The sequence below is a fragment of the Etheostoma spectabile genome, unplaced genomic scaffold (genome assembly GCF_008692095.1).
Source record: "Etheostoma spectabile isolate EspeVRDwgs_2016 unplaced genomic scaffold, UIUC_Espe_1.0 scaffold00018463, whole genome shotgun sequence".
Classification (NCBI taxonomy): Eukaryota; Metazoa; Chordata; class Actinopteri; order Perciformes; family Percidae; genus Etheostoma; species Etheostoma spectabile.
Genome location: NW_022604268.1, coordinates 69,676 through 94,446, shown reverse-complemented (window position 1 = coordinate 94,446; position 24,771 = coordinate 69,676). Strand labels below are relative to the sequence as shown.

At 40.8% G+C, this 24,771-nt stretch overlaps 1 protein-coding gene and 5 non-coding genes across 6 annotated transcripts in view; 1 reads left to right on the top strand and 5 right to left on the bottom strand.

Annotated features, from left to right (window-relative positions):
• Positions 1-24,771, bottom strand: part of LOC116680459 (zinc finger protein 345) — a 71,767-nt gene that overhangs the window by 4,313 nt on the left and 42,683 nt on the right. The window lies entirely within an intron of this gene.
• trnal-uag (transfer RNA leucine (anticodon UAG)) lies at positions 4,823-4,904 on the bottom strand. Its single transcript has one exon. It is a non-coding gene; the product is annotated as a tRNA-Leu (tRNA).
• Positions 6,047-6,134, bottom strand: trnay-gua (transfer RNA tyrosine (anticodon GUA)). The gene is given in 2 exon segments: positions 6,047-6,082; positions 6,098-6,134. It is a non-coding gene; the product is annotated as a tRNA-Tyr (tRNA).
• Positions 12,613-12,684, bottom strand: trnaa-cgc (transfer RNA alanine (anticodon CGC)). The gene has a single exon. It is a non-coding gene; the product is annotated as a tRNA-Ala (tRNA).
• Positions 14,850-14,931, top strand: trnal-aag (transfer RNA leucine (anticodon AAG)). Its single transcript has one exon. It is a non-coding gene; the product is annotated as a tRNA-Leu (tRNA).
• Positions 16,942-17,015, bottom strand: trnan-guu (transfer RNA asparagine (anticodon GUU)). The gene has a single exon. It is a non-coding gene; the product is annotated as a tRNA-Asn (tRNA).

The window sequence follows — 24,771 nt, the reverse complement described above, 5'->3', positions numbered from 1 at the left end:
TTGCCGTCTGCTGAAGGTGCCTTTAGTAGACCCAAGGAGGGGGAGGGGGGACATGCAGAGATAATGATACAAGGGTTAGAAGAACTAATGGGAGGTGTGAGTGAATTTGGGGGACGTCTGGTCACCCTACTCTAGGGTGCTAGTTAGTGTCTGTTAGCTCACAGGGCTCTAGGGTGCTAGCTGGTGTCTTTTAGCTTACAGGGCTCTAGGATGCTAGTTAGTGTCTGTTAGCTTACAGGGCTCTAGGGTGCTAGTTAGTGTCTGTTAGCTTACAGGGCTCTAGAGTAGGGCTGCACAATTAATCGAATTTTAATCGCGATCACGATTTGGACTTCCCACGATCAAATTTGCGTGATCAAGCGATTTTTTTATAAAGCGTCATTTCATAGAACGCTCCGTGTTTTTTGCAAAGCCAATCTCCCGCTCCGTAAAGCCGTCTGCTCATGAGCCAGTCAGAGTAGTTCACTGCACCCCGTGCAGCTAAGTTTCTAGATGTAGACAGTCACAGAGGACAGAGTAGCGGGAGGAAAACTCAACAGATAGCAGTCGGTAATACGTCAGTCTCAAGGTTTACCAGTTTACCAGTAAACGCAACACGTTGTCCCATTTGTGTTTTTCAGACAACAGCAGTGACCGGTGCTAGTCAGTGTCTGTTAGCTGTTAGCTAGTAGCGTCTGTTAGTTGTTAGCTCCTCTAGGACGCACCGGTGCTAATGTCCTCGCATTCGCTGCAATGCTGTTTATATGGATATGGTTTAATTTTGCGTTACACAACCCATTTCGTCTGTAAAGCCGTGCCTGTGTCGGATCTTTCTACGCTCTCTCGTCCTACGCTCTCTCGTCCTACTCTCTCTCCTCTTACTGTCCGCGCTCCGCCACACAGCGGCCGCCGGTGCACACTTCTGATATTTGTCTAAGTTTTAATTTTTCATTAACAGCTGTATATTGTTAAGTATGAGGGGTTAAACCTGTATTTGTACCAGTGTTTCCGCGGGTAACTGTTATCGCGGCCGCTACGGCGAAGAACACAGAAGACGTTTTTGAATGCAACTAACTTCAGTTGGTAACAGCGTGAGACGGAGCTGCTGGACCGAAGCCTGGACCAGGACCAGAGATGTGACCCATGGCCAGAATATCATAGTTCATAAAAATGCAGCGCAGTGAAGATACAGACGTTTAATACACACGACGTGTGTATCCCCCGTTCGACCCGTGCTGGACCCGTTCATAATGATCAGCCGTCTCTCTGTGAGTAGCGTCCATCACACTCCCTCTCGCAGTTATAAATAGCCTATGTGACAATAAAATTGTTTGGTTAAAATCAACAAATAATCGTGAGAATAATCGCGATCAAAATTTTGATCAAATAATCGCGATTATCATTTTGGCCATAATCGTGCAGCCCTACTCTAGAGTGCTAGTTAGTGTCTGTTAGCTCACAGGGCTCTAGGGTGCTAGTTAGTGTCTGTTAGCTTACAGGGCTCTAGGGTGCTAGTTAGTGTCTGTTAGCTCACAGGGCTCTAGGGTGCTAGTTAGTGTCTGTTAGCTTACAGGGCTCTAGGGCGTGAGTATATAATTAGTTTAGTTAAAATCAACAAATAACCGTGATATAATCGTGATCACAATATTATCAAAATAATCATGATATCATTTTGGCCATAATCGTGCAGCCCTACATATAAACGGAAAGTAACGAGGAGGTGAAGCTAGCCTCGCTCTGGACCAGGTTAGTCGCAAAGAATTAATCACCATGGTAACTTGGCTGGGTTTAATTAACCTGGCTTCGTGCAACCGAGTCAAAGCTCAATTCATCCAGGACAACTTGAATATCACGGCTTATTCCCCTATCTGGTTTCGTGCAACAGGCCCCTGGAGGGGGAAAACCAGAAGGCACATAACACCGGATCAACATCAAAGGAACAAAGGTGCGTTCAAAGCCTCGTGCTGCTGGGCCAGTGGCTATCATTATGAAACGGAACAGCCTCTCCAGTCTGATTGGTCCATTCTCTGCAGTTCAACCATTCATTTTACTGGAACAGTATTCATCATCTTAGTGCTCATAATACTGAAGAAAAGAAGAAGAAAAGGAGAAAATGATGCCGCTTCCCTACCTGTAGGCGCTCCTAAACCTTCACCCCCGTCCTTTCCTGGCTTGTTAATATTCCTGTAGTCCGGAAATGTCCCCAGATGTAAAGAATTCATCCAGGTTGGGAGTATTGTCCTGTAGAGTCCGTGCTAACTAGCTGCTAACTTCACGTGCCGACCTCGTTCCGTCTCCTCGCCCTGCACCGTGTTGCTGGGTATGTTTGTATTCCTCATGTTGCTGCCTACATAATCAAACTATCCCGCCTTTTCCGGTTTAGCTTTCACCCCGGGACAGCCCCCGACGTCCAGCAAGCGCTCCCACTGTGGAGCGCCAATACGCTGCGTCATCTTTCTGAGCGGCCATCTTAGAAACAGCTCTCATTGGCTATCAAACACGCCAATCATGCCAGTTGTAGCCAATCACGTTCCCTTTCCAAGGGTTCATAGCGTGATAGGAACATCCAATGGGAGCCTAGGCCCCGCCTCCAGAGCCAGCAGGCTCACACATGTGATTTATGAAACAAAGTGTTCAGAGTGGGTTTTTTCTTTTTTTCATGTCATCTTTATTGCAAATAGGAAACAGAACACTAATGACACCTTAAGTATATAATACAAAACATAATAAACATATACAATACAATTTTGCCAGGGGAAGCTTAAAGGCCGTTACAAAGATAATGAAGACCATATGTTAACAGTTTAATTGCCTTCAGAATCAGAATCAGAAATACTTTATTGATCCCCGAAGGGAAACTGTGTGTGTGCAGTTGCACAAATAGTAAAAATATCAGAGTAGAAATACAAATAAAGAAATATAAGGAGTGTGGACATGTACGGTATTTACATAGTTAAAAGAATGTTACTATACATTATTTGCATAATTAACATAATTTAGGAATTGCAATGGTGAAAAGTAAAAATAATAATAATAATAATAATAATTGTAGCAGTTGAGTATTGCCACATGTCAGGCCAGTGTGTATTGCACAAAACAGATAATACAGATAATATTGTCCAGTTTCAACCTCCTGAGTGTCTTAGAGCGAGGAGTTATAAAGTTTGATGGCCACAGGGCAGGAACAACTTCCTGTGGCGCTCTGTGGTGCATTTGGGAGAATGAGTCTGTCACTGAAAGTGCTCCTGTGATTTAGTAGCAAGCCATGGAGTGGGTGCAAGACATTGTCCAAGATGGCATGTAGTTTGGACAGCGTCCTTCTCTCTGACACCACGACAGAGAGTCCAGATCCACCCCCACGACGTCACTGGCCTGCGGGATCGTTTGTTGAGTCTGTGGCGTGCCGCTACCTCAGCCTGCTGTCCCAGCATGCAACAGCAAAGAGGATAGCACTGGCCACCACAGACTCATAAAACAGCCTCAGCATCTTCCTGCAGATGTTGAAGAACCTCAGCCTCCTCAGAAAGTAGAGACGGCTTTGGCCCTTCCTGTAGAGGGCTTGAGTGTTCTTGGCCAGTCCAGTTTATTGTCTAAGTGCACATCCCAGGTATTTGTAGTCCCCACAATGTCCACACTGACCCCCTGGATGGAAAACGGGCTCACTGTGCCTTGGCTCCTAGATCCACCACCAGTCCTGGTCTTTGCCACGTGAGCTGTAGATGGTTTGTCACTCCATGTGACAAAGTCCCACACACAGCTCGTACTCAGCCTCGTCCCCTCATGATACATTCAACCACAGCAGAGTCATCAGAAAACTTCTGAAGATGGCAGGACTCTGTGTGGTAGTTGAAGTCTGTGGTGTAGATGGTGAAGAGGAATGGCGCCTGGCTAGAGCTTCAGAAGGCAGGAGATGACAGATTACATTGTCACATAGTCAGTTGTATTCTTAAATACCAAGTCTCTTGCTGTCTCTTGAATAGTTGGCCCCCCTGCTCTGCATCGCTCAGGTAAGTAGAAAGCAATCTGTTATGCACCTTTGCATTGCACTAAAATGTCCACATTGACCTGAATCCAACAAAACTTACTTGACATCATATACATTGGTTTTCAGGTAAAACCTGTTGGTCAGGGGTTTAGTTACTGTTTGAAAAGGAAAATAATGTTAGGGAATTATGATATAATTGCAGATGAAGTTATTTATGACCATCAAAGACGACAAAAGGATACATCAGTTGTTGGGGGTCTGAAAGGAAATGATACTCTTTAAAAGTGTGGGGTTCTAGCGTTAAAACTAATGAGGAAGAATTTGACAGAAGAATATGACTATCATATGTCAAATTTATCTTGTAGATGTGAGTTTCCTTTTCACTTACTGGAATGCCTCATATGTTTTAGGCGAGGAATGGCACGTAGTTTTAGATGTTAAAATGTGCGCACAAGAAAGCTGAGGGATTACTGTGGGAAATGGGAGATGACTAGGTTACTGAAGATTTTAAAATTGTGAAAATTAACAGAACATATGAACACGTTAACACATATACGGGCATATAAACATATACCTGCAGTCTCGGTTTGGATGGTATTGGTAGCGTATGCGCCCTGTCATAGTTACCGACAATTTTGTTGAGGAATGAGTATTTCACATTGAACACTTAAGTTGGGTGTTCATTTAAAAACAGGGAATTGCCAGTAAAGATAAAAACAACAGATTCAGCAAAGGAGTCTAATACGTTGCCACTAATGACTTTAGTCACTTCACCAAGCTATGTCATAAGAGTATAATGTAACTGATACAAATTCAAGTCAACATATGGTTTGTTTCACCTATGTAACATCACAGCAATGGCAGTGGTGGGATTTGAACCCACGCCTCCAGAGAGACTGGAGCCTAAATCCAGCGCCTTAGACCACTCGGCCACACTACCTGCATGTATCAGTTTCCACATCGTGAGACACACAGGGACCGTAACTACGGTTATTTGTCAATGTCATTGGAATAAAACTTTGCAAGGAAAAAGACAATACTTTATGGGAAAATGTTGTCACTCTTTGTCATTTTCTCTGGCATTGTTGAGTTTAGAATATTGTAACCAGCATTAAGTGAGGAGGTTTAGGTCTGTGTGAATATGGGACGAGCATTTACCTGGGCTGAATTTATGAACATCTTCTTTTGCATATTCACTGTAAAGAGCCATTACTCCTCAACTGCCAACTATTGTTCCAGAGACAATAGGATATACAGTTTTAGATTGGAAGGAACTGTCCAAGACCAAAGACTTCATTGAAATACCTCAAGTGTTCAAAACAGTTTGTCAAAATGGGAAAGGTCATGTTTTTGATTACAAATTCCAGCACAGTTGTTCATTTACCATTCAAAAACAAAAGTACAATCATGAAACACATACTACTTAGACAGAATGAACCTGGTCAGGTAGCAATGAAATGATTCCAGAGACGTGGACCCTCTGGCACAGCCATACTTGGTCAGGACAACACCCCCCTTCTTGATAGTGCCCTTCTTGATGTGCTCCATGCGCACCTGGTCCAGCAGTGGCACCACCATGAGGTCCCTTCGTTTGCCCCTCCAGTTGCTCGTAACAGAGAGAGGTCTCTGCATCCCACTCAAATATGCAGGCAGAGAGACGGCTCACGAAGGTGGGACCAGACGTGAGATTTTTTTCGCAGCCCACGCTCACGTTCAAATTGATAAATGCCGTACTCTGCGTAGGAATCGGCGTACCCCCGTCCTACGCCTGTTTTAGGTCGTATGCACATTTCATAAATAAGGGCCCTTGTGAGCACAATAAAGATTTCTTAAAGAAAGGTTTGTACTTTATAGTTATAGTTTTTTTCCAGTTCTTCTGGTCACACTTGGCACTATTTCACCAGGTTTGTCTGTAGTTCTCTATTCTGTCGGGGCTTAACTCTGTCTCCCACACCTTTTTTTTTTTTGTTTCTTGTTATGTCTCGGGAAGAAGTATTGTGCTTTTAGGTCAACCATCCATCTGTACATCAGAATCAAAAACACTTTATTGATCCTTGAAGGTAGCCTCTGGAAAAAAGGTGCTCCTTCAAGCCGGATTTGAACCAGCGACCTAAGGATTTCAGTTCTATACCTCTACAGTCCTCCGCTCTACCAACTGAGCTATCGAAGGGAGCTGCCATAGCCATACGCACTTCTCATTCTGTGAATGTGAATGTGATAACACGGGGCCCCCCTGGATCTGATAATCTTTAGGGGATGTAGCTCAGTGGTAGGTGCATGCTTCACAGGTTTTATGGTTGATCGTATGAAAATCTTTCATATTGGAACTAGTTTTGCTTGAACACTGTGACAACACATATCCTGTATGGATATGGAGGCATGACTATTTGTCTAATCTTCTGGATTTTGTCTATGAAGAAGGAGGCAAAGTCATTGCAGGCCTGGTAGATAACAGTTCAGATGCTACTGGTACTGGAGGGTTTGTTAACCTATCGACAGTAGCGAAAAAGCACATTAATTATTATTGTTTCCAGAGATAATATCAGAGAAGACCTCCTTGCCTTCGTTAGTTCCAAATTATAAATGCAAAGTCTCTCTTAAGCAGAAAATGCGTTTTGATTGGTAGGAAATGGAGATGGGCGTTGCCAAGAGGAGGCGCCTTTTTGATTGACAAGAAATGGATATGAAGTCTCTCAGGATTGGCAAAAAATGGAAGGGAGCTTTGAGTTTGATTGGTGAGAAAGAAGATGAGAAAGTGGACAAATGTTCTGGGTCATGACAAGCATCTAGGGTTGATCTTAGCCTTTGTGTGAATACATAGGTCTCCACATACATTGTTTTTATTAAGATTGACGACCAAATTGTTAGTATTTGTGAAACTTTCCCAACCATTGCAATTGTTTTCATAGCCTCGTTGGCGCAGTAGGCAGCGCGTCAGTCTCATAATCTGAAGGTTGTGAGTTCAACCCTCCCACGGGGCAGGTGTTTTAAAATAAAAAAACACATCTGATGCGGAAAATACATTGACAGGTGATTGAACACTGGCACATAGCACATACATGGAAGTTGTGATTCTGGTTATTTCTGAGATCAACAATCTCAGGAAGGCTTTTTTCAAACATGGGCGTTGTGATAGGATGGTGTCGTTCATCATTGTTTCTGAGATCAACAATAACTTCAGAAGTTTCGAATTCAATGCCTACCTATGGTTTCTTTCTAGGAGCGGTTCAAATTACATTGCACTATTTTGTCTAATTGCTTAGGTCATAATATTCCGAAGACTTAATTTCTTTCAGGTGGTTAATAGATATGGTCAAATTGAAGCTTCATTAAGCTTTCTGAACAATGTTCTTCATTTTCTGAACGCATTCACCCAGTAGTGTTTTATTATTGGTTGTACATCTGTGATTGCCCTAGAGGTCTCTCAGTCCAGCACCTTCCCGCTCATCTTTGTTAGTTTTACACTGTCCAGCATAAATCACTGACACCATACCTCACACCCATCCATGCATACACACTCACCTCTGACTAAACTGACTACCACCATCATTGAATTATCATTTATTTTGTTGTAGTCATATAATCGCATTTCCTTCAACCTTTGCACACGGTCTTTTGTCCTGGTTGTTTCATGAGGTCATGACAAAGCATCTAGGGTCGATCTTAGCCTTTGTGTGAGTACATAGGTTTCCAGAAACATTGTTTTTTATTGAGATCGAAGACCAAATAGTTAGTTTTTCCAAAATTTTCCCAACCATGTTATAGCTTTCATAGCCTCGTTGGCGCAGTAGGCAGCGCGTCAGTCTCATAATCTGAAGGTCGTGAGTTCAACCTTCACAGGGGCAGCTGCTTTAAAAACAAAAAAAAACAACTGATGCTGAAAATACAGTGACATTAGGTGGTTGAACACTGGCACTATCACATGAATGGACTTCTTTGGTTATTTCTGAGATTGATACAATGAAAGGAATTATTTAAGAGTGGTAGCAAACCAATGAAAAGGGTTAAAGAACATATGTGGTATGTCCTTGGACATACTATCCAAGCAGGGAGATGAGTACAGAGATTTGGGTGTAGCAAGATGGATGTAGGTTGCCCATTGTTCATTTAGACTTACCAGCGACATTGTTATGATACAAACCTGCTTGAAAGATAGCGACAGTTCTATTTAAGACTTGTGCATGGAACACACATGATATGGCAGTGTCTGAAGTGTTCAGACATGTCAAATGGACAACTTATCTAGCAGAATGTGTAACTCTACACCTGAACAGGGACTTGAACCCTGGACCCTCAGATTAAAAGTCTGGGTGCTCTACCAACTGAGCTATCCAGGCTTCTAAAGCTATTGGCTGTGGAAAAAAAACAATCTGCTGAACTACAAACTATAGTGCAAGTAAATGAGACCATTAAGCTGTTGCCATGATCACGGTCTTCTGGACAGCAGGAGGGTAGGCCATGATTTGCACATTGCCTGAGAACACAAATGTTATTGCACAAACTGGTTGAAAATTGGCCAAAACGGTTAAAAAGCTCAAAGTCACAACTCATCATGGCCACTAGCAGACTGTGAACATACTGCAAACCTGCATGACAGATGCAATAGCGAGCACTTCATACATATCCTAGAATAAACTGTTGCCGTACCCGGGACTTGAGCTGTGGTTTTCTTTTTTGCTGAAAACGTTTATAGCCTAATGCAATTTTATGGCTACAGACAAATAAACTTTACTGCTAGTAGGTACAATAAACAACTCTCCCTCTCATCAGCTTCCTCTTGACGGGAAAAATCCACCAGATGACTTGCCATCCAAGCAGGGAGATGAGTACAGAGATTTGGGTGCTATCAACATGGATATAGGTTGGCCATTGTTCATTTAGAGATAGCACCCGCATTGTTATGATGCAAACCTGCATGAGAAACAGCCACATTTCTTTTTAAAGACTTGAACTCGGCCAATTTTGCTCGATTTAGCCTTAATTGTTTCTGGACATCTGTTCTTTTTAAACAGTTAAAAAGCAGGCCGGTTAGCTCAGATGGTTTGAGTGTGGTGCTAATAATGCTATGCACCCGCAGACACTTTAGGGGTGATAAAATCGCCAAACCCTACGCCCAACATCATCTATATCCACCTTGTGTATGCACAAATCGGCCATTGACGCAAACAAGTCTCATCTCTATAGCTTTGCTTTCCATGTCTTTTGTAGCAAGGCCAAAAACATACAGTTGAAAGGTTGTCTGCTCAGCAAGTGCAAATATGAGTCACAGGTAACTGATGTGCCTCACATTCAATCTATTTCCTTCAACAAAAGCTAACTGATAAACGATTGACTTGTTTTAAATGTCTGGGAATGTGGAACAGCTCCATGCTGACTACCTGAAATAAAACAAGGCCACATGCTGATTATTGGGGACTTGATTGATGGATTTATTCTTCCTGTTGTGTCTCTGTTTGAACTTCTAATTTAAAGGTAAAGTCAGCATCCACTAAAGGTTGTGTTGTTGCTGCTGACAGACTCAGATCATTATTCTAAGTGTGTGACAACATTATGGGATGGATCAATACAGAGATAGACCTTTTAGTTAAAGAGGAACATCCTTTGAGTTTAGATCCTTTAGTTTCCAACCAGACCAGAGTGGTGATTGGAGGAACAGTGGAAAGATGAACCAAGACGGCTTTTCATAAATATATATTCTTTTTCTATGACTATAGTTGTGTTTGTTATTAACAGAAATCACCTGTCAACATTTCTATTCATCATAAAGTTCCGATGTTAAGTTTTTTACCGCCAGTTCAAATGGAGCTGAACACGGAGGAGGATTCCTCCCTAACGGCCGCTCTGCTCTGCTCCGTGCCCCCGCTGTCCGGTAATAGTTAAAGCAGATAAAAACCTAAAGAACACTCAAAAGCTTCAAGATAAAACTTTCTTAAGAAGCTTCTTCAGGTTCAAGAGAAGGCCTGTTTCCAGCCAGACTATGAATTGATTCATGAAATCCCTGTCAATAAGGTGTGGTCAGTCCCATATGGTCTAGCGGTTAGGATTCCTGGTTTTCACCCAGGTGGCCTGGGTTCAACTCCCTGGTATTTAGCTGGTGAAGATCTGCAGCAAGGTCAGTACTGTATAATCAGAGCTGTAGTTGCCCTATGCCCTTACAAGCATGTGTCAAAAACCATATAATGTTAATAACTAGACATGATATGCATCTCTATAATCAAACATCATAAAACTATAACTGGACAGGGTGGTGGTGAAAACTTGAATCCTTACTGTCAGACTGTACTTATTGCTCTGTTTTATCAACAAGTGATGTATGTATTTATGTGCCCTGTTCCTGGCATATCATATCTATGGATGTATTCATAAAATCACTGTTATTATTCAACGTGTCAGTCCCATATGGTCTAGCAGTCTGGACTCTGCCTAAATAACCTTTACACACATTCTTAAGGAGTCCTCTGGAGACTACAATCAGTACATCTGAGAAAGCTTTCAGTCAGTTTCATTTTACGTTCATTTGGCTTAAGTGGTGCCAAAAAGTTCTTTTGGTCCTGCTCCTAAAGACTTCTAATAGTAAGGAAAACCCTGGACCAATGGCAGACAACATGGAGTTAGAGCAGGTTGTTTTGCTGGGAGAACCTGCATCGGCAACATTCAGATGAAGTAGAGAAGGACAGTTTTTATTCATGCAGGACTAGAGTTCATCAGCTGAAAATTCTCATACCGGTAGTTGAACCCACAACTTAACAACTTGTGGAACAGACCTGGAGTTGCTTAAAGATCGAGCTCCCGCTCATAAATCATCACCCACGCGCAGTCTCTGTGGTGCAATAGGTCAGCGCAGTCGGCTGTTAACCGAAAGGATGGTGGTTCAAGTCCACCCAGGGACGAGTTTTGCTTAAATAGCCTGGTGTGAGCCAACTCTGGGATTTATCCTTCTGCAGAAGACCATAGAGCAGCCCAAAGACAACACAAGTGGCCTTACCTCACTTAGAAGGTACAGTTCTGCAAACCATGTACACATAAATCTTTACGGTCATTGGTATGCAGGTCACTTGATGTAATACAAGGAAATACACAAGTCGCAACCCAACAGTTTTGTGGTACGTGCTGTGCAACTGTATGTTAATGTTCAAGCTTGTTGCTGTGACCAAGAAACCACCAGCAAAATGACTGATACATCATCAGTCAGCTATTGCCTCCCCAAGGAAGCTAGCAGATACACACACACTTCCCATTCTTGTGAATGTGATAACACAGGACCCCCTGGAGGGAATTTCTGAGACATCAGGGGCTGTAGCTCAGTGATAGAGTGCACTTTCAGTCTCAATGCCCCGATGTATTTCAATATTTGAAGTGAACATTGTATAGCCCAGCGATGGTGGTATAGTGGTGAGCATAGCTGCCTTCCAAGCGGTTGACATGAGTTTGATATCCAGCCATTGCTGGGTTGCAGTAGCTTTCTTTGAGTGATGTTGCTTGCTTTTTTTTTTACAAGAAGTCAGCAAAAAGGTTACTTTCCCAAACTGGTTTGATAAAACATTAGATCTCTTTGGGCTGCACGATTATGGCCAAAATGATTGATCAATATGGAGGTCACGATTAATTATCACAATTATTTGTTGAAAGGAAGGTTTCACCATTCATTGAACCTCAGGTTAACAAGGAACAATCTCAGCAAGGTGCTTGATGGATGATTCTAGTTACTTCACCAAGTTCAGCCCAAATGAAACAGCTCTAAGTCATCACATTGTTCAGCTTCCAACTATGTAATATAAACAAATGGCAGTGATGGGATTTGAACCCACGCCCCCAGAGAGACTGTTAATGTTGTATATGGCTTCAAAACCCGTAAATGTAACTGCGGTGGCTGGAAATTAAACCTGGGCAAAATGATTGCACTGCTATGGTATAAATCATAGTCTAAAAGTAACACACCTGTTGCCTTTCTGCTGCTTTCTGCACTGTTGATAAACTTTTCAACTGGTTAGTAGTAGTTACCAGACACGGTCGAAGTGCAAATCGTAGTGCACTGCCTGTGTCCGTGGATCCTCGTGGAGGCAGCTTGATTGATTTATATGCTCCCTTATTTGTACCATAACAGAGATCTAATATTTTATCAAATCGGGTTGGGTGAGTAAATTTCTGGTTAATCTTCGAAAATAAAGCAAGTTACCACACAATGAAAACTTATGCAATAGCAGGGAATCAAACCCAGGTCAACTGCTTGGAAGGCAGCTATGCTCACCACTATACCACCACCACTGGACAATACAGTGTTCACTGAAAATCTTGTAACACATCTGGGCATTGAGACTCAAAATGGGCTCTATCACTGAGCTACAGCCCCTGAAGATTTTCAGATTCTTTTGACTTTTTGGTGAGATCACTGAATGAGAGAAGAAACCTGGGTGGAATATGTAAAGTTAATGTTGTATATTGCTTCAAAACCTGGTAGTGGCTGGAAATCAAACCATGGCAAAATGCTTGCACTGCTATGGTATAAATCATCGTTAAAAACTAACATCACTCAAAGAAAGCTACTGCAATGGCTGAGACTCCAACACAAGGAGATTGCCTTTTAATAGTTTTCTCTTTCAAAATAAGAGCTTCTGCAGCTTTTTGATAGACTGGACAATAACACTAGTTGGAGATGCCAGGGATTGAACCCGGGGCCTCATACATGCGAAGCATGCGCTCTACCACTGAGCTACATCCCCTGTATATTTTTGGATTTTTTTAGTTTTCTGAGATCATTGAATAAGAGAAGAACCCTGGGTAAAATATGTAATATTTCTGTTGTTAATGGTTTCAAAACAGGAACTCAGTCTTTCAAACTCCTTTATCTATCAATTCGTGACACTTCCCTGACCGGGAATTGAACCCTGGCCACGGCGCTGAGAGCACCGAATCCTAGCCACTAGACCATCAGGGAGTCACACCTAGCAAATTTATCTTTGGAGATGTGAGTTTCCTTTTCACTTGTTGTTCTTGCACATAACCGTGTTCCTGTTGCTCCTCACACGGAGAGTGAAATCACTTTAGTAAATGTCTGGTCTTGACATGTTTACAACTTGATCGTGTTTTTCAGCATATTATTTAGGTAGTTTGTTTCCCCATCCTGTATATGTTCAAATATTTGTTCTTTTAATCCTATTATTATTATTTTTTCATGTATATTGTACGTATATTTCATTATATTTTTAGTCTGTACTGTGTGACTGTTGTACGCTGCTGTAACACTATAATTTCCCTTTTTTTTGGATCAATAAATATCTATCTATCTATCTAGCTATCTCATCGAAGCAGAAGCAAAAATCCAAATGTCACATTCCTTGCTAGGTCTACACAATGTTGTGATGTTAAAACGTAATTTCATTCCTTTTTGGTGTTGCATTGCGATAACAAATAGCTACATTTGTGTAAAGTAATCAACAGGCTTCATGTCCGTGTTGAGTAGGGAGGGAAATGTAATGCATACCCCTACGTTTTATCTTCTAATATTTATCATGAAACGAGGAAGCGATATAGAGCCCTAGTAAACAAAAAGGGAGAAAAACAGCAGTGAGAGAAACAAATCAAGGGACTGGAGAGCAGGAAGAGGGAGAGCCAGAGGAGTTTGGGGAGAGGGCATGTGATGAGAGGGAGGGATCTGACACAAAGAGGGATATTCCAGAGGGTGAGGAGGATGAAGAAGAGGGTGAGGAAGATGACAAAGTGGTTGAAGAGCATGAAAAAGTGTGTCCTTAAAATGGTGCTTTCTGCTGTCAAATTATTTTTTTGTGTCAATACGGCTCTGTTTCTTTTTTTTAAGTACATACTTGGCCTACATTTTGAAATGCATGCTGGTATCCATGTAAACAGTGGTGTGCATGCATTTAGGAACCCATGCTGAAGTTGACTTAAAAGAGGAATTAAAAAAAATCATCTTTTAGAAATTGATCTTAATGCCTTAATTTAATAAAAAGGAAAAAGCCAACCTTTAAGTATACCAAATGCATTGTCCAGCGATGGTGGTATACTGGTGAGCATAGCAGTAGTTTTCATTGTGTGGTTACTTGCTTTATTTGTCACGAAGTAACCAGAAAGGTTACTTGCCCAACCCAATTGGAAAAAATATTAGATCTCTGTTATGGTACAAACAAGGGAGCATTTCAATCAATCAAGCTGCCTCCACGAGGATCCACAGACACAGGCAGTGAACTACAATTTGCAATTTGTTTAGAGTTTATGAACATTTGAGCAAACATATACAGTGCTGCTTTTCAGGTTGTTGTGGCCGAGTGGTTAAGGCGATGGACTAGAAATCTATTGGGGTCTCCCCTCGTAGGTTCAAGTCCTGCCGACAACGAAAGGTGATCTTTAAGAGTGGCAGCAAACAAATGACACCTCAAGGCTTACCAAATTGCAGATGCACCTTCACAAACAATATTGTGTTATCTCATAGGTACTGGAAGCCACCAATGTGTTTCTTGTCTGTGTTACAAGATTTGCAGTGAACGTTGTATTGTCCACTAGAAAGGCAACAGGTGTGTTACTTATTGACTATGATTTATACCATTAGCAGTGCAATCATTTTGCCCAGGTTTGATTTCCATCCACCGCAGTTGTATTTACAGGTTTTGAAGCCATATACAACATTAACATTACATGTTTTAGCCAGGTTTCTTCTTTTATTCAGTGATATTTCAATATCCTTGTGGGAGTCATCCCAAAAGGATTAATAAAGATAAGTCTAAGTCTATCTCGAAAAAATCTGAAAATCTTCAGGGGATGTAGCTATTGGCTTTTTCCTTGCAAAGGTTTTTTTTCCCAATAACATTAACAAGCGTACCAGTAGTTACGGTGCCAGTGTTTGTCACGATGTGGAGAGCTGATGCTTGCAGGTAGTGTGGCCGAGTGGTCTAAGGCGCTGGATTAAGGCTCCAGTCTCTCTGGAGGTGTGCGTTCAAATCCCACCACTGTCATCTACTTTATTACACAGCTGGAAGCCAACCAAGGTGATGTCTTACAGCTGTATCATTCGGGTTGAACTTGGTGAAGTAACTAGAATCATTCATCAATCACCTTGCTGAGATTGTTCCTTGTTAACCTGAGGTTAAACAATTGGTGAAACCATCCTTTCCAGCACTTTGGAGTAGAAAATCAACAAATAATTGTGATTATTAATCGTGATCTCCATATTGATCAAAGTATTTGTCGTTATCATTTTGGCCATAATCATGCAGCTCAAAGAGATTATATCAAACCAGGTTGGGCAAGTAACCGTTCTGCTGACTTCTTGTAAAAAAAAGCAAGTAACATAACTCAAAGAAAACTACTGCGATGGCTGGGAATCAAACCCAGGTCAACTGCTTGGAAGGAAGCTATGTTCACCACTATACCACCATCGCTGGACAATACAATGTTCACTTCAAATCTTGTAATACATCTGGGCATTGAGACTGAAAATGCGCTCTATCACTGAAAGTCCCTCCAGGGGGGCCCTGTGTTATCACATTCACAAGAATGGGAAGTGCGCAGGAACATGCATAGCTCCCTTCAATAGCTCAGTTGGTAGAGCGAAGGACTGTAGAGGCATAAAGCTGAAATCCTTAGGTTGCTGGTTCAACTCTGGCTTGAAGGAGAAGTTTTTTTCCAGAGTTTCCCTTCCAGGATCAATCAAGTATTTTTTATTCTGATGTAGAGATGGACAGACAACCCAAAAGCATAATACTTCTTGCCGAGACATAACATGAAACAAAAAAAAGAGTTGGGGTAGATATGAGCGCAGAAATCCTTTTACGACAGGCTTTACGTGAGATTCATGAAACGTTCGTATCACACCAATCAGAGCGTAAGAATGATCGTACATTGATAAATGCAGCGGCTGGAAAGCGACTTGATTTTGCCACTAAGAAGTGATAGTAGTATTGTGATAAATTTGCCTCGCGCGTGACACTCTTTTCCATCAAATTCAATAACTAAACCAGATTATTCAATCCATTCCTCTACTTAAATGCAAAGTAGTCTCATCCAGGACCTATCGCACCCTAAGCGAGAATCATAAACCTAGACCAATGAACAAGGAGAGTCATGTCCTGCTCATTGTTCCTCATATCTTTTCCCAGTTTTTTTCTATTGCGTGCAGTTGAAGCAGGACATGAAAATTGCCAACATGCTGTACTACAATTGTGCTGGCTCCTAATCTGGGTTAATTTAACAATAAAAAGGATTTTAAAGTACAGATTAGGGTTGGAACAGCACCTTGCTTCAGGGCTTGTCCGGGAGTTGAACCCGGGACCTCTCGCACCCGAGAATCATACCCCTAGACCAACAAGCCACGTAAACATACCTTATTAGCAATTTTCCATCAAGTAAATGTGATCAGTCAGTGACTCAAAAGCCAACCGTTAAGTAGTTTGTTTGGCATGTAGTGTTTTTATGGCTCCACTGCCAGACTGAGCTTTCTGATTATATTGGACTAAAGACTACTTTTGAAGCAAAACATTTTACCAAGATTGGAACTTGAATTTTTTGGTCAAAAGTGACAGCAGATAAGCCTAGTTTCCACCATTTATTGGACAACAGACTACTTTTGTCAAAATTAGAAATTGAATATTGGTAAAAAAGAAATGCAGTTTGAAAGAGGAAATGCAGCTTGGATTTGTCACTGACTTGAAAGACTATGGTCAGGTAGATTGGCATGGGGTCTTTTCACGGCTCCACGGCCCGATTCAGCTTTCCGATCTCATTTGACAACAGGAAACATTTGATACAAAATATTTTTACCAAAACAAAGACTTGATTTTGTCAGTAAAAAGTGATAGTATAATATAACAGCTCTCCACATGACACACACAGGGACCGTGACTAACATTACGTTTGTTAATATCACCAGACATAAGGCCACGTGGGTTATCTTTGGGCTGCTCTATGGTCTTCTGCAGAAGGATAAATCCCAGAGTTGGCTCACTCCAGGTTATTTAAGCAACAAACGTCCCTGGGTGGACTTGAACCACCATCCTTTCGGTTAACAGCCGACTGCGCTGACCTATTGCGCCACAGAGACTGCTCCTGTCTGAGGTTTTATGAGCGGGAGCTCGATCTTTAAGCCACAAGCATTTGCTTTATGGCTTTTTGAGGTTGAGCTGCACATGTATGCTTATCAGGCTATTTTCCTGTTACTCAGAAATTGGGGAAGCTGACTCATGTGGAAATGTAGAAGCTGGATGTGCATTGTCTTGTTCTTACATGTCAATTGGATTCTGACTTTCAATTCAAATATTTGGCATCCAAGAAAATTTCAGAACTGATGATGTATCAGTCATTTTGCTGGTGGTTTCTTGGTCACAGCAACAAGCTTGATCATTGACAGACAGTTGCACGCCACGTATCACAAAACTGTTGGGTGGGGCCTTATATATTTGCTTGAATTACATCAAGTGACCTGCATACCAATGACTGCAAAGATTAATATGTATATGGTTTGCAGAACTGTACCTTCTAATAGACATAAGACCACTTGGGTTATCTTTGGGCTGCTCTATGGTCTTCTGCAGAAGTGTAAAGACCAGATTTGGCTTAATGAGCAAGGACATTTAACAATGGCCATTATATCGAATCAGGCAGGTGTAAGCTAGCTAACAGGTGTAACCTAGGTAACAGGTGAAGAACACAAACAAGCTAACTTTTAAATTTGCCAGAACTACAGACCAATACAACAACAGGCTTAAATGAACTGACAACATCAGTTCTAGGACTTACAGTTCTCAAAGACGCACACAATCTCAGTTGATTATCCTCCGGACAACTAGTCTCTTGTTCTTTTCTCTCACAATCACACCTTATATACGGCTTTTAGTACAAAACTAAAGTAACAAGCCAATTTTGTAAAATGTAAGGAGTAGAAAGTGCAAATTATAGTAGACTGCCTCAGTCTGTGGATCCTTATGGAGGAAGCTTGATTGATTGATATACTGCCTTATTTGTACCATAACAGAGATCTAATATTGTATTAAACCAGGTTGGGCAAGTTACCTTTCTGGTTACTTCTTGACAAATAGAGTAAGTAATATCACTCAACGAAAACTACTGCAAAGGCTGGGAATCAAACCCAGGTCAAGTGCTTGGAAGGCAGTTACCTAAAGCACCCTAAGTAAGTAAAAGGATTAATAAAGATAAGTCTAAGTCAATCTCAGAAAACAGTTTTAAAAAACTGAAAATCTTCAGGGGATGTAGCTCAGTGGTAGAGCTCATGCTTTACATGTATGAGGACCTGGCATCTCCAGCAGGTATTATGGTAGAGTCTTTAAAAGAGCTGCAGAAGATATTACCTCCTGTGGTAATCTGACTGGTAGGGTTATAGAACGTAGTGGTAGACTAAGACCTCCTGTTACACAAACTAAGCGGTATGCTCTCTCTTTTATACCTCAGACTATCAGAAAGGACGACAAGCACTTTAAATGTACAGTTTAAATTACAGTCTCTACTTTACTGTATTTATGTACTTGATCTGTGATATATTTATTGTATTAGACTCTAGTTTTTATGGGTGTCATGGCGGGTATGAGCAATGTAGTTTCCGTTGCTATAGATGAAATTTGTCATGCCATTAAGTTTGCTCTTCAGCAGGTGGAGACATTGCATTACAGAAAGTAATACTTTGTTAAACACCAACTAACAGGAAATACAAAGCACAGGAATTAGCAGAGGATGGTTTCGATCCACCGACCTGTGGGTTATGGGCCCAGCACTCTTCCGCTGCGCCACTCTGCTCTGGTGTTTAGGCCCAGGGGCTGGAAATATGTGATTGACATTTGGTAGACCTTTCTGCTATCTTTTATGTGAGCTTCCTGATTAATGATACATTGATTATTGACACACTTGTGATTGGCTGGTGTTTAATGCAAAGAAAGGACTGGAGCATTTATTGTAGATAATAAGTAGGTTGACACTGAAGTATTGAGACAACAGTGACTGAAAATCTAATTCAAACTACATATCGGTCTTCTTAAAGATCTAAATAGATTTTCTCACCTCAGAGTCTCTATTTTACTGTATTTATGTACTGTAGTGTAGTATATTTATTGTATTATGCTCCAGTTTTTAGAGGTGTTACAGCAGGTATGAGCACTGTAGTTTCCATTTTTATAGATGAAATAAACTGGACATGCTATTAGGTTTACTCTTCAGCAGATGGAAACCTTACATCCCAGACACTTGCTTTGCTAAACATCCACAGACTGGAAATAGACTTAGTGCTGATACAAATGATGAGATTTAGCAGAGGATGGTTTCGATCCATCGACCTCTGGGTTATGGGCCCAGCACGCTTCCGCTGCGCCACTCTGCTCTGTTGTTTGGGCTCAAGGGATGGAAAATTCTGTGATTCACATTATGAGGGAAGGTGGCAACAAAGGTTCTAACAGCTTACGGGTGGCAAAGTTTAACATTTTGTAGACCTTGCAACTTGCGTATCACTCTGCTCAGCCTCCCTGGTCTACTCCAAGGTGGTGGCAAGTAAGCTTCAGCCAATCCTCCGCCAACTTCTCTTACTTGCAGGTAGTGTGGCCGAGTGGTCTAAGGCGCTGGATTAAGGTTCCTGTCTCTCTAGAGGCGTGGGTTCAAATCCCACAACTGCCATTTGCATCTACATCTTGCATAGCTGGAAGCCAACCAATGTGATGTCTTGTAGCTGTGTCATTTGGGCTGAACTTGGTGAAGTAACTAGAATCATCCATCAATCACCTTGCCGAGATTGTTCCTTGTCAACCTGAGGTTAAACAATTGGTGAAACCTACCTTTCCAGCACTTTGGAGTAGAAAATCAACAAATCATTGATCAAAATAATCGTGATTATCACTTTGGCCGTAATCGTATAGCCCAAAGAGATCTAATGTTTAATCCAACCAGGTTGGGCAAGTAACCTTTCTGCTGACTTCTTGTTAAAAAAAGCAAGTAACATCACTCAAAGAAAGCTACTGCGATGGCTGGGAATCAAACCCAGGTCAACTGCTTGGAAGGCAGCTATGCTCACCACTATACCACCATCACTGGGAAATACAATGTCCACTTCAAATCTTGTAATACATCTGGGCATTGAGACTGTGAAGTGCGCTCTATCACTGAGCTACAGCCCCTGATGATTCCGAAATTCCCTCCAGGGGGTCATGTGTTATCAAATCAATAAGAATGGGAAGTGTGTTCATAAACATTGTTGACCTTCAATAGCTCAGTTGGTAGAGTGGAGGACTGTAGAGGCATGAATCCAAAATCCTTAGGTTACTGGTTCAAATCTGGCTCAAAGAAGCAGTCTCTTCCAGAGTTTCCCTTCACAGATCAATGTAGTGATTCTGATGTAGAGATGGACAGACGACCCAAAAGCATAATACTTTTCGCCGATACATAACAAAAAAAAACAAGAAGGGCTCATTTAAAGGTTTTATTGCTTACTTAGCCATATAATTGTAACATTATTTATTAAAATAACATTAAAATAATCACATGTTAGTCATATTTTTTATGAATTAATTTATAAAAAAAACTATTAAAGAAGATAAGGATAAACAAGATAAAGGTAGGATGGCTGAGCGTTCCAAGGCTCTGCGTTCAGGTCGCAGTCTCCACTGGGGGCTTGGATTCAAATCCCACTTCTTACATGAATTGTTTCCTTCTAGAACTGATTTCCGAGACATGGTATTGGGAAGCTTGAACTCAGCTATTCTCTACATTGTAGTGGATATTAATTTGCACAAGATACTGAATTGAAAGTACAGCCGCACCTTTTGTGACCATCTGCATTATCAACCCAAGTAAACTTTCCATGTGTACACAGTAGACCTATCTACTGCCAGAATAATTGTTTGTGGCAAGTCCTTTAAAACCTTTTCTTGACTTTTTTCCACATCATGTGTGAACGCTTAGCTCCATAAATGAATTAAGTTAGCCACCAATCGCTGCATTTTCATCAAATCTTCTTTCTGATTGTTGTTTGTTTTCAATAGAATAAGTGTTGATATTATGAAAGAAGCTGGCTGACAAACCAATGTTGCCTTTTAGAACAGTGGTTCCATGGTGTAATGGTAAGCACTCTGGACTTTGAATCCAGTGATCCGATTTCAAGTCTCAGTGGAACCTTTAAGCCAGAGTACTGGTGAAATTAAAAAATCAACCTATATAGTGTCTGCATGTAGTTTAAACTAGGCCTTTCCGACATTTCTGGGCACAGGTGGCCATTGTGGACAGAAAACATTGCTGGATCTGACGTATGGCTTAGTTGGTTAAAGTGCCTGTCTGATAAACAGGAGATCCTGGGTTCAAATCCCAGCAGCACCTTGTTGTTGCAGAGATTACCTCAGTTTGCATCCCATCATCATGTCAACCCAATCCCCCTGCTACCCTTTAAACAGATCACTTTGTATTCAGTCCCGTAATAACCATAAAAATTAGGTATCACTGAAATTTGAACTTGTGTTTCTGCAGTCAGAGTTTACAGTGCTCATCCTGAGTGGGCCAGTATAGTGTGTTAGAACTGCTTGTTGAATGTTCTATTAGCTTTGAAACCCCCCTTTCCCCACAGCTTTCAAATGTAAATTGTGCACTCTTGGGGTCATAGCATGGATCAGGAACAAAAACGGACACATCTGGACTCAATGGGGGCATTGGCCGGCAATATTTGACACATTCAGACCATGAAGACAGTTATCAGTTTATTTCCCATCTGGCAGGTATACTTGTGGACTCAGTTGGACATTTTGAAGATAATTGCACAATGTTGACTAAATTGTCAGTCTATTTCCCATCTGGCAGGGACATTTCTGGATTCAGGTGGACATTGTGGACAGAAACATTGATGGATCTTGATTCCCACCATGGGATTTAGCCTGTATTGCACATTGGGGGACAAGGTCAATAAGATGCCATTAACATCCCGCGCAATGTATTGCTATTGTCAAGCACATTGCCACCCTAGTGACTTTCTTCCATGTCTCCATGAACACCCATATATTTGGGCTGACAATTACAAGAGCAGCAGAAAACCCTAGTCGACCCAGTCCAAACCATCGCAGTAAGCCTCACTGAGTGTCCAAACTAAAATGATAAGAGGCAACTTGGTAGACTCCTTACTGATGTTTATATCTGTTCTCACAATGCCCTGTTTTTAAACACCAGCCAATCACAAGTGTTACATGTGAATGATCAATGTGTGAGTAATCAGGAAGCTCACATAAAAGATAGTTGCAAAGTCTACCAAATGTTTAACTTTCGAACCCGTGAGTGGGTTGGAACCTTGGTTGCCACCTTCCATCAAATGGTGAATCATAGACCTGGGTAGAAATTCCAGAGCAGAGTGGCGCTACCCAGAACAGATTTGTCCACTTTCTCATCTCCTTTTCTTACCAATCAAACCCAAAGCTCCCTTCCATTTTTTGCCAATCATGAGAGACTTCATATCCATTTCTTGCCAATCAAAAAAGCGCCTCCTCTTGGCAATGCCCATCTCCATTTCCTACCAATCAAAACGCATTTTCTGCTTCAATGGCAGCTTTGCTGCAATCGCAAGAGAAGACGAGTCATCTCGGTATTTTTCCACGGAAAATAAAGTAAGTTATTACTGGCACCAAATCTCATGAATTAAACTTGTCAAAAGTTCATGTAATTGATGTATTTGTTTGACCGCAATGTCATATTGTTGTGCACTTTGCTAGTTAAGATCAAGCTTATAACGTTATGCTGCTGTAAGCAGTAGTAGCTAGTGTATTAACGCTACGGTAACGTCACCGTCAACTGTTGTGCATTAAACCTGTTACATGTTCACGTAATGTATGTAGCTATGTATTTATTTGCCTGCGAAGTCATGTTGCGGTGCACTTTTCTAGTTGAGAAGAGTATAACGTTAGTCAACAGGATAGGCTACGTTATGTGTATCACTTTATGTATAAAGTGACATCAATATGTTAAGTAACGTCAGTATCTTAAGTTAACGTTAGCTGTAATTTAATTTTTATTTTAAAATATTATTATTATAATATATTTTATAATTTTTAGTAGCGTTAGAGAGAGAGAGAGAGAGAGAGAGAGAGAGAACTGATAAATTGATTGAATTGACATCAGTCCCTTATAATTTATATTACTTTAAGATTAGCATTCAAACGTTTACCCCAACTTCAGTCCACTGTAGTATTTGTTGACAATAAAATATAATTGTAATATAATAATATTAATGTTGATAATGATTATAACAAGCCTCAATTATGACTCAAGCCCCTGTACTAGCAATGTTACAACATGCTTTACTATAAGATGAAGGTAGATAGATTTAGATGATAGAAATTAGCTATCCCATGGTCATGCCTGTAATATATAATTATTTGATTAAATCTTATACTATAGTTTTGTCTTTTTTGGATACAATAAAGGGACCTTATTAAGTGCCTAACTATTGACATTATTGCCCTATTGTCCTATTGAGTTTTAATCTCAGATGGCATCTAAGGCTAAGAAGCATCGTGCCATGGGGGACGATGAATGGCTGTCCCGGCTGAGGACGTTTGCCGCTACAGGGGTCTGGTCTACTGATGCTAGGAATAGACCAGCCCCGAGGCAAAAGAGATGGCATGAGCTCTATCTTAAGGTACAGCTTATTACATATATTTTTTAACAACTAGCAACAATTAATTAATGTCATGTAACAGTCTGGTGCATTTTAATTTGGGTTAATTACAGATAGAGAAGTGTCCACTCCAGCAGCGGGGGCAGATGTCTGCACGTGTGGATTTCACACTAAGAAGGTAAAGTTAAATTGGGATTGGGATCACATTAAAAAATCAAAAATGTAAATGTATAATGTAAATAGAAAATGTAAATAGTTAGATTTTACTATGCATACAATACTATGATGTATTGTGGTTTATATGTTATGTGTGTTTTAATCTTTGTACAGAAGTAGTTTGTTGATTCTCTTATTTTCCTCCCTGGCGTAAAAACCTTTGTATAGTCAGTCATTTCTTGTGCTAAACAATATTATTCGTTACCTAAAGACATATTGTTTTGTTGAGATCAATAATGTAATAAAGTAGGCATGTATTATATTATTGGCTTCATTTCAATATTATTCCAAATTCTAGTGTACACACTGCTGAGCATATGACTTGCCTTTATACATCCTACTTCCCTGCAATGATTACTGTATGACATACTAGCTTTTAGAGAAAAGAGAACTAAAAATGCTTGGTTTTACCTGTCATACATTGTTTAAAGAAAAAGAAAATTATTTATTACTAAACAATGCTTATTATAAAGACTAACTTTTAATATTGACCAAATATAGCACGATTACTAAATGTATGCAGTACTAAAACAGATATATTGTTCAAAAGTCAATCTAAACGTTATAAATTATTTGTTTAAATTGGTTCCCAACCTTACTAATATCTTATTCCTCCAAAACTTTGTTTAGTAGAACAATAAAGTTGTGGACAGTGTAATTGGATCTTCTGGCACTAGGTGGGGATCGAACCTGTGACCTTTGAATCTACGTTAAACTTCCCTTATTTCCCAGAAACATTCCAATTTCAGCAATTAAATTAAAATCTGACTTAATAGAAACTATAAAACTCTTACACTTTGTGGGTAATTTAGCATCTTTCTCATCTTTTCTCTAATTTCTTCTTTTTTCCTCCTTTTTCCTCTTTTTCCTTCTTCCCTCCCTCTTCCCCTTTTTCCTCTTCTTCCCCCCCCCCTTACAGACTATCGTTCCCCAGCTTTGGCGCAGCGGAAGCGTGCTGGGCCCATAACCCAGAGGTCGATGGATCGAAACCATCCTC